We start from the raw sequence: 13,962 nt of genomic DNA on the forward strand, positions 1-13,962 counted from the left end.
GGGCTGGAGCTTCAGGCAGCAGTTACAGCTGAGTCATCTCTGCAGCCTTTCCATCTTGGTTTTCTCTTTGTCTTGCAGTTTGCAGATTAGGCCAGGCTAGAGAGTCAGAGGAAGTTTCCTGGTTTTGCCTTCTCAGTGCTGGAACTACAAGTGCATAGCAGTATGCTGCTGCTGCTGCTGCTGCTGCTGCTGCTGCATCTTCCTTACTCACCAGGGTTCTCGCAATGTGTGACTCAGGTTCTCAGGCCTACTCAGCAAGGGTTTGCCAGCCGAGCCATCTCCCAGTGTCTTGGTACATTTTCATCTCTACGACCTTTCGTTCCATTTTGTAGTGACTGAAATGCTCCTCTCAGCTCATTTACATGGATCGTTTTTTCTTTTATCACACACCTCTCCTGCATGAACATTAAAAAAAAAGAAAAACAGTAACAAAATTGATTGCTGGTAGTATTCCAAAGACTTCCTCACTCTTGCAATCTGGTTTTTCTATATGGCTGTGGCCCAGCATCAGTGGCAGCCATGTGGCCCAGCATCAGTGGCAGCCATGTGGCCCAGCATCAATCAGTGGCAGCCACGTTTCTGGACACAAAGCTGTGCTGCCTCAGCAAGAAGCTGGAGAAGCATCATTCTGACAAGGTCGCTGTTGTGGTTAATTTAAAAAGTATGGCCTAATAAATATGTGTTATTAGGCTACAGTTATGATGGTGATATTATCTAACACCCGGTGTATTTTAGAATAAGCTTTTACCTGGGGCAAGGCAGACATTACCTCCTAAGCAACCCTCCATTTTCTCCAGCCTCCATCCCATCCCATCTGCTTCTAATAATTTCTATTTGGACCACCTCCCATCCATAATCCCAAAATACATGCTAAGGTTGTCCGTTTGGCCGTGAGGCACTTCAGAGCTCCTCCTCTGGGCCCAAGTGGCTCTTTATCTATCCCATGGTGAGTCTCCTTCTTCTTCCTCCTTTCTGTCTCTCTCCCAAGATCCTCTCTGCTCAATGCCCACAAACCTTCACTTCACTCCCCCTTCCTTCTGCCTCACTCAGGTATTTTATTCAGCCAGTCAGGGAGGCAAGGTTCAGGGCAGTAACTAGATCTTGCAAGCCAGCAATTAGCATCAGAACACATCCGTCCAACCTCTAGGAGGTCACTTTGTTGTGTTCTTTGTAATTCTCCTACTAGGTTGGCGCTGACTTTGCAAGTGCTGACAGTGACAGGCCTCTCAAGATGGCTGGCGCTGACTTTGCAAGTGCTGACAGTGACAGGCCTCTCAAGATGGCTGCCTGGCTTGGTAGGGTGGTGTCAAAGAAGGGACAAGAGGGTTGGAGCCCAGTTGGGTGTGGTCGGTCTACTAGCTGCTAGACTCTAGCGTGTAGGAAGCCCTGAATCCCTTCTCCAGGACCGTATTAACTGGGCGTGGTGGAACACATGTGTAATCCCAGCCCTGTGGAGGTGGAGGCAGGAGAATCAGAAGTTCAAGGTCATCTTTGGCTACATGTTGAGTTTGAGGCCAGCTTTGGATACAGGAAAACTGTCTCAAAACAAAAACAAAAACAAACAAACAAACAAAAAGTGGAGAAATGAGGCTCCTGGAACCAGAATAAAGGACATTTTTGCTTGTGTGCTGCAATGTAGTGACCAACAGCAGGCTCACTGTGTCGCCAACAGCCTTTTGGGATACAAATCATATTTTCTTCTTCTCTCTTAAATCTGGAAATGGAGGCTCAGAAGAGTGAAATAACTTGTGCAACCCACTGGGAACTGACATCCTGCTGTGTCAGGCACAACAAGATCTCTCTCTCTCTCTCTTTCTCTCTGTCTCTGTCTCTCTCTCCCTCTCTCCTTCCCTCCCTCCCTCCCTCTCTCTCTCTCTCTCTTTCTCTCTCTCTCTCCTTCTCCTCCTTTCTGACCCTTTGAAACCTCATACACTGCCCCAGGGTAACAGCTTGGGGTCCTAATTCTCCAGCCACCCCAGTGGGGCTGCGGCTATGATTACATCACCGAATAAGCGTATGTTTCGGTGACTCATTCTCTTTTACAGAACTGCAGGGAGCTGAGGCTCTCAGTCCTTTCCTGTCCTTCTGTGGGTCTGGAGCCATAAGGCCCTCCCCAAAGGCGCTCTGTGTTCATCCAGTGCCCTCCACCAAAGCTGAACCCACTTCCTGTTTCCTGCCCCATAGCTGGGTCCTCTTGCTATGCTTGGGGAGTGGGACTTTTTGCTGGGAGAGGCTCTGTTCTGCTCTTTTGGAGACAGAATCTCATGTATGTATACATATGTAGCCTAGGCTGGCCTCAAACTTGCTGTGCAGGCAAGCTCTGAGCCTCCTGCCCCATTTTCTGAGGCTTGGGATTATAAGGTGTACTGCTATGGCGGGATGGGCAGAGGTCGGGGGGAGGGGCCCCACGGAGATGTGGTGCTGAGGGTGCCTGGGTGCTAGGCAGGTGCTTTACCAATAGTCCCCCGCCCCAAAGGGGTCTCACTGTGCATCCCATGCTAGACTTGAATGTACAGTCCTTGGAGAGGTTCTTTTGTCCTCTATGGAGAATGCTACTCCTTCCTTCTCTCTTTCTGTCTCAGGCCAGTCTCTCAGCCCACACCAACTGTCCTGTCCAGTTCAGAGAGGCACTAGGACAGCCCCAGGAGACAGGCCTAAGGGCTGTGCTTATGGATCTTAACACAGGGGCTCCCTGTGTCTCCCTGTGTTCATTTTCTGCTGCTGCCCCCATGAATCACCACAGATACCACAGTGCTAGCCAGAAACTCATAGCGATTCTCTTGCTTTTCTCTCCCAGGTGCCAGGATTATGGCCATGAACCACCATGTCCACCTTTTCTTCTTCTTCCTCCTCCTCCTCCTCTTCTTTTCTGGAGACAGATCCCATGTGGTCCAGGCTGGCCTCAAATTCACTATGTAGCAGAAAATGACCTTGAACTTCTGGCTCTTCTGTGTCCACCTCCCAAAGGGCTGGTATTACAGAGATATGCCACCACGCCAGGCCGGTGAAGGCCTAGGGATTGAACCCAGGGTTCTGTGCATGCTGCGCAGACATTCCGTCAACTGATTCATTCTCAGCCACATATGCTCTCCCACTTAAAAAAAAAAAAATAACAAATTTATTTATTTATTTATTTATTTATTTATTTATTTATTTATTTATGCTGGGGTTGAACCCAGGGCATGCTAGACAACATACATTTTAAAAAAGTATTTATTTTATGTGCGTGGGTGTTTTGTTTGCTTGTGTAGTTTATGCGCTATGTGTGTGCCTTAGGGAGGCTTCAGACCCTCTGGGATTACTGTTGCAGATAGCTGTGAGCTGCCACGTGGGCGCTAGGAAGCAGATTCGGGTTCTTTAGAAGAAGAGCCACTGAACTCCAGCCCACAACACCCATCTTCAAAGATTCTTCTTGTTGTTATCTTCATTTTTTTTTTTTTTTTAAGACAGGGTTTCTCTGTGTAGCCTTGGCGGTCCTGGACTCCCTTTGTAGACCAGGCTGTCCTCAAACTCACAGAGATCCTCCTGCCTCTGCCTCCCAAGTGCTGGGATTACAGGCGTGCACCACCATGCCCAGCTTTTTTTTTTTTTTTTTTTTTTAAGAGGAACTGTCACAGGTACTTTATGGCCTGTTGACCTCTATGTTATTTTGGTCAGAGACCACACTAGATTCCAGGCCTTTTAGCTATAGAACCAGCCTTCATGGTCACGAGTACTTTGTAAAGGGATTAAAGGTGTGTGCCACCACGCCTGGCCTCATTCTTATTATTTTGAAAGAGTCTTTCCATGTTGTCTGGCTGGGCGGAACTAGTGTTTATCCCAAACTGGCCTCCAAGTTGCAGAAACCCTCCTGCCTCTGCCTCCCTAGTGCGGAAGTTTTGTGATTAGACTGATCCTACTTGCTGTGTAGCTTTGGCTGGCCCAGAACCTGACACATAGACCATGCTGGTCTTGAACTTGTTCCCGTCCCAGTGCCCTCAGTCTTCTGACGGTTGCAGATGTGAGTCGCCATAGCCAAACCAGAATCCCTGCCACATCCGCAAAGCTCCCTTTGCAACGTGTCAGAATACACTGGTAAGTCCAAGGACCAAAGTGCATAGACGTCTCCGGGGGACCATTATTTGGTCACCACATCTGCTGGTGTGGGATACCTTTGAGGAGACAGGGTGCTGGCTCAGCCACTTGGGCACCTAAAACCGAAGCTATTGCTGGGGACTCAGAGCAGGTGACTGTGACATGGAATAACAGGTGGCGTTACAGTTAGGTCTCTATTGCGGTGATATGCACCTTGACCAAAAGCAAGGAGTAAAAGGTCATCCATCTGGCTTCCAACTCTTGGCTCAGACTCCATCCCTGAAGGAGCCCAGGCAGGAACCTGACAACAGGAGCTGATGCAGACGCCATAGAGGAGTGTTGCTCACTGGCTTGCTCCTCATGGCTTGCTCAGCCTACTTTCTTATAGAGCCCAGAGCTGTTTGCGCAGAGATGGCATCACTCACAGTGGGTTCGGCCCTTCTCCATCAGTCGTTAACAAAGAAATGCCCCACAGACTTGCCTTCGGGCCAGTCTTATGGAAGCGTTTTTGAGAGTACCTCTTTCCAAATAACTTTAGTTTGTTCTAAGTTGACAAAAAACAAAAACAAAGCTGGATAATTTTTTTTTTTCTTTAAAGAGAGAATTTAATTTTAAAAAATGCATTTGTTTTGAGTTGTGCCGTGCATGAGGGTAAATGCATGTGAGTACAAGTGCTGGAAGAGGCCCTGAGACATGGGGAGTTGTTATGAGCTGCACAATGTGGGTGACGGGAACTGTCATGTCCATCCCCTGCAGAGGCAGTGTGTGCTCTTAATCAGCACCCCATTTCTCCAGCCTGAGAGTTTTAATTTATAAGTGTGTGCACGTGTGAGTGTGTGTGTGTGTTTGCGTGTGTCTGTGTGTATATGCCATGTGTGTGCAGATGTGTATGGAGGCCAGGAAAAAGCCCCGGAAGCTGGACTTATATGAGTTGTAAGCCGTCCGATGTGGGTGCGGGAATGTGAATTCTGGTCTCTCATAACTGTTGAGCCATCTCTCTAGCCCCTGAAAAGTCAACTTTTTGTTTGTTTGTTTTCGTTTTTCAAGACAGGTTTTCTCTGTGTAACAGCCCTGGCTGTCCAGGCTGGCCTTGAACTCACAGAGATCCACCTGCCTCTGCCTTCCAATTGCTGGGATTAAAGACGTGTACCATAACACCTGGCTTTAAAAGTATTCTTTATTTAAGAGTTCTTAGAAGGGAGAGAACACCTTCTGTTGGGGGCACAAAGGTCATTTTGCCCCTAGATCACTAGGAAAACCAGAAATGTTAATCGTGCAGGGGTGTTTCTCAAAGGAGGAAATACCTGTTTTCCTGTCCAGAAGGCTGGGAGTGGAGATGGTTAAAGAGCCAGTGACTTTTTGCTATCTGTGGAGGCAGACCTCAGCCACAGCCCCCAGAAGGATTACCCCAGACCCCCTCTCTACACCATTATCTGCAGCTCCCATTTTTTGTTTTGTTTTTTGAGACAGGGTTTCTCTGTGTAGCCTGGCTGTCCTGTACTCACTTTGTAGACCAGGCTGGCCTCGAACTCACAAAGGTCCTTCTGCCTCTGCCTCCCAAGTGCTGGGATTACAGGCGTGTACCACTATGCCTGGCTTTTTTTTTTTTTTTTTAAAGAGGAACTGTCACAGATACTTTATAGCCTGTTGACCTCTATGTTATTTTGGTCAGAGACCACACTAGATTCCAGGCCTTTTAGCTATAGTACCAGCCTTCATGGTCACAAGTACTTCGCAAAGGAGTTTTTATGCAGTCACACCTTAAGCTTTATTTTTGCACCTGGAACCGGAATGATTGTTGCCTGGAAACCTGAAGTGGAAATGTTTACTGCCTGGAAACTTTCCCCCAAGTTGTGCTCTGCTTGAAATATGCTGACAATAAACTGCCTGGCATCAGACTCCCCAAGGTTTGATCCAGGTTGACGGAGTCAATCTGAACTGAGTTTTCCTTCTTCCCTCTTCACAGTTTGTTTCCTGGCCTGGCACCTGCAGAGACGCCCCTGTCTCCCAACCTCCCTATAGCAATGCCTTCAGAGGACTGGCTCTCTGGCACATGATAGTCTTCAGTGCTTGGCTCCCACAAGTGTCAAGAGGGCACCATGTGCTGCTTGCTGCTGCTGAGGTGCACAACATGGTGGCCCATCGAACTGGGTAGAGTGGGATGCTTAGGCCAAGGAGCAGATACAGAGAAGCAGGCATTCCCCAGGCTAGCAGCGTTGAACTGATCCTCCTGCTCTCACCGATTGAGTGCTGGCTTTTACAGGCAGGTGCCATAATTCTAGTTTTCTACAGAGTTGCTGGCTGAACCCAGGCCTTCGTGCGTGTGAGTGAGCGCTCTACTGACTTGCTTATAGCCCCAGCAGTCTTAAAAGTACCTTATAGGGTTTGTAAAATCTGCTTTCATTTATATAATTGTATATATGTTTGGTGTGTGCATGAGAGACACACGTGCACATGCGTGTGCACACGCACACAGAGCATGAGAGCCGATGCCAAAGCCATGTGTGAAATTCCAAAGACCATTTTCAGGAATTCCTCGCACTGTGGGCTGCAGGGCTCAAACTCAGGATGTCAGGTTTCTGCATCGAGTGCTCTGGCCACTAAGCCATTTCACCAGACAGGGTTTCTCTGCATAGCCCTGGCTGGAACTTGCTCTGTAGACTGGAACTCATGGGGATCCACCTGCCTCTGTTGGGATTAAAGAAAGTAAAGAAAGAAGTGTGCCAACATCTTGAGGCTTTGAGTTTTTCTTTTCTTTTTTTTTCAAAACAAGGTCTCTCTGTGTAGCTTTGGCTGTCCTGGCCTCACTTTATAGACCAGGCTGGCTTCCAACTCACAGAGATCCACCTGCCTCTGCCTCCCGAAGTGCTGGGATTACAGGTGCCACCACTCCTGGCTAGTTTTTTTTTTTTTTTAACTGTAGTAATCAGTTTATTACACAGATTAATCATTCCTGAATGTACAAACTCCAGAGGAGCAACTGGGTCTTTAAATAAACACAAGTATTTCCATCAAATGAACTTTGACCCTTACATCGAAATAGGCCTAAGACAGTTTTAAAAATGTAAGAAAAATAAACACTATGAGCTATGTGTTAACTGAGAAAGCTGGAAAGGGGCTAACAGGAGAAAGCTGGAAGGGCAGGGAGATGGGAAAGTGCTGGGAACCAAGCCCATCACCCTCTATGTACTAACAGCTCCAGTCCACTTAAATGTTGATAGGGCTGGAGAGATGGCTCAGTGGTTAAGAACACTGTCTGCTCTTCCAAAGGACCTGGCCTCAATTCCCACATGGCAGCTCATAACTGTCTGTAATTCCAGTTCCAGGAGATCTGACACCCCCACACCAATGCACATAAAATAAAATTAGATCAATTAAAAAAAAAAAAAAAAACCAAGCGGACAAATCTAGACCTTTAAATACAGCATGAAGGTATAGTTTAATGTTTGGTCCTAATTTTCAACTAAGTTGTAGGTTATTCAAATGAATACAGAAACAGCCTTTTTCACCTTGCTTTCTTTTTTTTGAAACAGGGTTCCTCTGTGAAGCCTTGGCTGTCCTGGACTCGCTTTGTAGACCAGGCTGGCCTCGATCTCACAGTGATCTGCCTGCCTCTGCCTCCCAAGTGCTGGGATTAAAAGAGTGTGCCACCGGCCCTCACCTTGCTTTTTATAGCTGTTTGAGATTAGGTGGATTCCACTTAAGAACAATCTCTTACAGGTTTTTTTCCTCCCATTCAAGACCACACACACTGTGTGCTCACTACCCCTCACATTATCCAAACGTAAGTCACTAAGGGAAGCTTTTAGGCTCACACCTAGGTTACACCCAGAGAACTGGCTTCTCACACACACACTTTTCTGCTAGGAGGCAATGTTGGTACAGAAGTACAGTATTTCCAGTTGGTTATTCCAAGTATGTACAAAAAATCAGGGTGGGGTGGCACACGCCTGTAATCCCAGCACTCCGGAGGCAGAGGCAGGCGGATCTCTGTGAGTTCGAGACCAGCCTGGTCGACAAAGAGAATCCAGGACAGAGAAATCTTATCGCTAAAACAAACAAACAAACAAACAACCGCAAGTATGTACAACACGCAGCCCTGCTGTGTCAGGTAAACAGGAAGGGTGAAGCTTGAGCTCACAGAAGGCGGTCAAGTGGAAATCAAAGGGAATCTGTCCTTCAGAGCTCCCCTGGCTTTATTTGGAGAGGTTATCCAATAATTTCTTTAATTACACCACATACTTCTGAATCTGTTCCCAAGCTGTTCTGTTGTGCTTTTCTCTCACTGTTTTGTAGACCCAAGCAATCTCAGGCACTAGGGGGTCATCAGGATCGGGATCACACAACAGAGACCAGATGGACAAAAGTGCTTTTGAACTAGTTAGTGCTGGAGACCACTGTGACCGCAGAACATCAAGACAGATGCTGCCATTACGGTTAACACTTGGGTGATAAATCCTTGTTGTAAATGCAACCGCAGGTGGTTTGAAGGGGTAATCTGTTGGGAAATGAAGTGATAGGGGCTGTCACTTGGCCTCGTTATTGTAGCCTGCCAATGAAACACTTCGTCTCCAACAGGACCTGCTGAACACTGTGCTGGAGGACCTCGGGCCAGCTCACTCAATTCCTGTGGATTCTCCTCAGAGCCTGTATAAGACAGGTTTTTGTTGTTGTTTTTGTTTATTTATTACGTATGCAGTGCTCTAGCTGCACGTACCCCTGCAGGCTAGAAGAGGGCATCAGATCACATTATAGATGGTTGTGAGCCACCATGTGGTTGCTGGGAATTGAACTCAGGACCTCTGGATGAGTAGTCGGTGCCCTTAATCACTGAGCCATCTCTCTAACCTTTAAAACAGGGGGTTTTATGGAGTCTAGGCTGGCTTCCAAACTCACTAGTTATCTGAAAATGGCCTTGACTTCCTGATCTTTTAGATTTTACCTCCGATTTTTGAGATTATGAGCACATACCACCAAGCCCGTCCACGTGTTTTTATAATTCTTTTTACTTCTTTTTCAGTATTTTTTTTTCCAAAGTAGGGTTTCTCTCTGTAGCCTTGGCTGTCCTGGACTTGCTTTGTAGGCCAGGCTGGCCTTGAACTCACAGAGATCCACCTGCCTCTGCCTCCCGAGTGCTGGGATTAAAGGCGTGCACCACCACCGCCCAGATTCTTTTCTCTTCTTTAATGGTGCTCATTATCTTTTTCTCTTGTCTCTTTAGAGCTTACAATTTATGTCTAATCCACATTTGAGTTCTGAACCTTTGTGCTTCTGTCTCTTTGTTGCCTTTCTGTCCTTTGGGGCTTTCTGACCACCCAGGATTCAACAAGAGGAGAAAGTGGAGAAGTTTTACCTGTAGGCAGGCACAGTAGGTTGTTATCACTGAAGACTCCAGATAAACACTGCCCAGAGGCTGCAGTGGCCCCAGGCAGTCAGAAAAGGGAGGCAAGAAGCTAAACGTGTAATCTCTTATCTGGTTGATTCCAAAGTCAGGGCTGAAGTTCAGCCGTCACAGTCAACATGACTGACCTCAGACCCAGAGAAGCCTAGAGGAAATGTTTACCCGGATAAAAGGCAAGGACTGTGGTCCTCACACTTAGAGATGTCTGCTGGGCTGAGGCCAGTACAGTGGCTACATGCGCAGCAATGTAGGGAAAGCTTCATGGCTGCCACCAGCTCCGAGAACTCCCTAGCTCAGGTGTCTAAAGCTCCCTTGTAGCTGTCTTATGGGCACACCTTCATCTGTATCCCATAATATCCTCCAAGTGAACACATCCCTTTCTTCTCTACTCCCTGTTCATTTGCTGCTAGTGGGCTGGTATAGCATTTATTAGCAATTTGGAAGTGTGTATTATTATGCTGGAGAAAAAGGTTAGGTTAAATCTTACAACTGTTTTTTTTTGGGGGGGGGGGAGTTGGTTTTTTGTTTGTTTGGTTTTTCGAGACAGGGTCTCTCTGTTTAATCTTGGCTGTCCTGGACTCGCTTTGTAGACCAGGCTAGCCTCGAACTTTACAGTGATCCACCTGCCTCTGCCTCCCAAGTGCTGGGATTAAAGGTCTGTGTCACCACCGCTCAGATTTTAACTTTTTTGTTTTGTTTTTTTCAAGACAGGGTTTCCCTGTGTAGCCTTGGCTGTCCTGGACTCGCTTTGTAGACCAGGCTGGCCTTGAACTCACAGCAATCCACCTGCCTCTGCCTCCCAAGTGTTGGGATTAAAGGCGTGCACCACCACCACCCGGCCTTTAACTTGTATTTTTAAATTAATCAATTTATATGTATGTGTATTATCTTGCATGAGCTAATGTGCACCACATGTATGCAGTGCCCCAGGAGACCAGAAGAGGGTGTCATACTTCCTGGAACTAGGGATACAGGCAGTGTGAGCCTCTATGTGGCTACTGGGTCTTCTGCAAGAACCAGAAACCATCTTGCCAGCCCCTAGCGTTAGGTAGGATTTGTTTCTTTTTGTTTGTTTGTTTTTGTTGTTGTTGTTGTTTTATGTACCTTGCTGTTTTGCCTGCATGTATGTCTATGTGAGGGTGTCAGATCTTGGAGTTACAGACAGTGTAAACTGCCATGTGGATGCTGGGTGCTGGGAATTGAACCCGGGTCCTCTGGAAGAGCAGTCAGTGCTCTTAACCGCTGAGCCATCTCTTTAGCACCTTGTTCTGTTGTTTTTGTTTTGTCTTTAGTTGAACTTTTACTATCTAGCCCAGGCTAGCCTCCAACTGATGCTCCTCCTGCCTCAGCCTTTCCAGTGCAGAAGCCATGGTGTTAGCCTGAGTGGTCCTTAGCTACATGTTGTTTTCTCTCTCTTAGCTACATGTCCTTCCTCATCCTAAATCCCTGCTTATTCCTCAGAGTCTTTCGATATCTTTTGTTTTTTCCTCCCAATCTCTGTTTCCACCCTTACCTATTATCAAGGAATTTTTCCTAAATAAAGACACTTTCTTCCTTAAAAGGAACTCTGGTGTCAGCTGATAAAATAGTAACTCCTCTTATCTCTCCCATCTGCAATGAGGTTGCCAAGTTGTAATTACTCTCTGGCCCTCCGACTTTCCTGGGACTGTTGGCCAGTGATTAGAATGACACTCCTGGTGGCTTTGCTCAGCAGCCACCATCTCAGTGGAGCTCTCACATTCAGGAAGGCTGGGTAGCTCTGACTAACACATGTTGTTTTATTGCTTATTTTTTAGTTTCCTGGCTGGGGCTGGGCGTAGTGGTGCACGCCTTTAATCCCAGCACTCGGGTGGCAGAGGCAGGTGGATTGCTGTGAGTTTGAGGCCAGCCTGGTCTACAAAGCGACTCCAGGACAGCCAAAGATACACAGAGAAATCCTGTCTCAAAAAACAAAAAACAAACCAAAAAATCAAAAATAATTTTCTGGCTGGCCTTGCATTCATAGTAATACATGTGCCTTGGCCTCCCCAGTCCTGGGATTACAGGACCCATCACTGTTTTTGTTCTTGGTTGGTTGTTTTGTTTTTCTATCTTTCCTTTGCTATTTTTGATTTAGGGTCTCAAGTAGCTTAAAAAGGCCTCAAACTCACCTTGAACTTCCGATATCCGTGCTTCTGCCTCCCAAGGGGTTGGATCACAGGCTCCATGCCTGTTCTGTAGCTCACTTTATGAAGAGCTAGAATCCAAACCCAGATCTCAGCGCATTCAGTTGTTTCACTTGGAGAGTTATTAGGAAAAGGAAACTATCCCTTACTGGTCAAGGCAGTGCTTTTGAGGGTGAACGTGCTGTCCCTATAAGGAAGGTCCAAGCAGATAGGGGCTAATTAGACAGCTTTTACACAAGTGCACAAGGAAAAGACAGAGCTGTCAGCAGAACCGGCTTCTTTTTCTCACAGTGTGGAATGTTATCTCCCTAAGATAGCCATCTTGGCCTGTTAGGAGTGGACAGCTGGGGAGGGAGCCTGCCTGCAGGCAAGGGTGTCAGATCTTGGAGTTACAAACAGCTGTGAGCCGCCAAGTGGGTGCTGGGAGTTGAACCCAGGACTTCTGGAAGAGCAGGCAGTGAGTGCTCTTAACTACTGAGCCACCTCTCCAGCCCTGAGGACTCTGCATACCACTGCATGGAGCCAGGGCTGTAGCCTCCCAAGGTTTCCTCTCAGCCCTGTCTTACTTTTCCTTTCTTTCTTTCTTTCTTTTCTTCTTTCCTTCTTCTTCTTCTTCTTCTTCTTCTTCTTCTTCTTCTTCTTCTTCTTCTTCTTCTTCTTCTTCGTTTCTGAGATAGGGTCTTTCTGTGTAGCCTTGGCTGTCCTGGACTCACTTTGTAGACCAGGCTGGCCTCGAACTCACAGCGATCTGCCTCTGCCTCCTGAGTGCTGGGATTAAAGGTGTGCGCCTCCACTCCTGGCTTCTGTCTTACTTTTCTATCAGCTTCCTTCACGCCTGAGCTTCTTCAAGGCCTGGTTTCTGCTAGCACTGATGTCCTGGGAAGCCATCCCTGACATCAGGCATGGTGGCAGTCTCCTGGAAACCTTGTGACAATTCCTCTCTGCTTGACACTGTTAGCCTTTTCTAGGTTACCAAACCCTGTTGATTGTGAAACGTATCCCGCCCCCCCTTACCTCCCGCCTCATCTATCTTAAGACACACACTATAAAAAGTATTTCTGATCTCACCTGCTCATGTGGATGCATTGAAACCTCCCAGGGTTGCACGGAGGAGCTGTGGCTCCGTGGGTGAAAGTGTTTGTGGGGCGAGCCTGATGGACTGGAGTTTGGGTCCATGGAAGCCATGCAAGGGTTGGTCACAGTGGCGTGTGTCTGTAATCCCTGCATGACTTTGGCCAGGTTGGGGCTCAACAGGGGATTCCTGGAAGCTCTCTGGCCAGCTAGCCTGAAGTGAAACCCCCTAGCATCTCTGGGCCTGTAGAGTAGCTTCCCAGCAGCTTTGCCAGCATTCCCCTTTACTCCAGCAGTTCCTGGCTCATTTTGTGCTGGCTGTTGTCCTTCCAGGGACTTTGGACGTGCTGTGTTCCCGAGGCCTTCCTTTTTCTTTCTGTGAGGAGAGCCGTCCTTTGCCATCTGCAGCATGCCCACTCTGGTGCATACTCACTGAACAGAGTGCGCTCACTTCCGGACCTGCTTACCTGCATCTCTTGCTCAGCCAGTCATGGCAGTGTCCCAGTCTCCTTCTGTTCCCCACGTGGGCCAGGGTCTCATGTATCCCAGGTTGGTCTCAAATCAACTAAAAAAGCTGAGGTTGACCTTAAACTGTTGGTCCTGGGCTGGAGAGATGGCTCAGGTTCAGAGCACTGCCTGCTCATCCAGAGGTCCTGAATTCAATTGCCAGCAACCACATGGTGGCTCACAACCATCTATAATGAGATCTTGTGCCCTCTTCTGGCCTGCAGGTGTATACGTAGGCAAAATATTGTATACATAATAATAAACCAATCTTTAAAAAAAAAAACAAAAAAAAAAAACCCTGCTGTTCCTCTTGTCTGTAGCTCCCGAGTGCCGGGATTACAGCCACGTGTCACCAAGCCTGGCTTTTTAGTCTGTTCTCTGTCACCTGCAGCTACCACAGAATGGTTGTCCAGCAGGTGCTAACTGAAAATTAGCAAAAGAACAGTATCAGCATTTATCTTAGCTAGGGTTTCTATTGCTGTGGAGAGACACCATGAGCCCAGGCCTTCATGATGCTGGCAAGCACTTTACCAACTGAGGTACACACATCCCACCAGGCCTGACGCATCTGGAAGGAACAGATAAACAAATAGTCAATATTCAATTCTTAGTTGTCTGAACAGGTTTATTTCAAAAGTCCATGGCTGACAGTTGGGGGTGGGGAGCAAGCCTGTAATCTCAGCACTCAAACGGTGGAGGCAAAAGGCCTAGGAGGAGCTCCATCTCTGGCTATGTGGTGAGTGT

At 47.4% G+C, this 13,962-nt stretch overlaps 1 pseudogene; it reads right to left on the reverse strand.

The window, feature by feature from the left end:
- Nucleotides 1-8,303: 8,303 nt before the first annotated feature.
- LOC127197920 (ubiquitin-conjugating enzyme E2 D2-like) lies at nucleotides 8,304-11,682 on the reverse strand (annotated as a pseudogene).
- Nucleotides 11,683-13,962: the final 2,280 nt, after the last annotated feature.

Source organism: Acomys russatus, chromosome 14 (assembly GCF_903995435.1).
Source record: "Acomys russatus chromosome 14, mAcoRus1.1, whole genome shotgun sequence".
Lineage (NCBI taxonomy): Eukaryota > Metazoa > Chordata > Mammalia > Rodentia > Muridae > Acomys > Acomys russatus.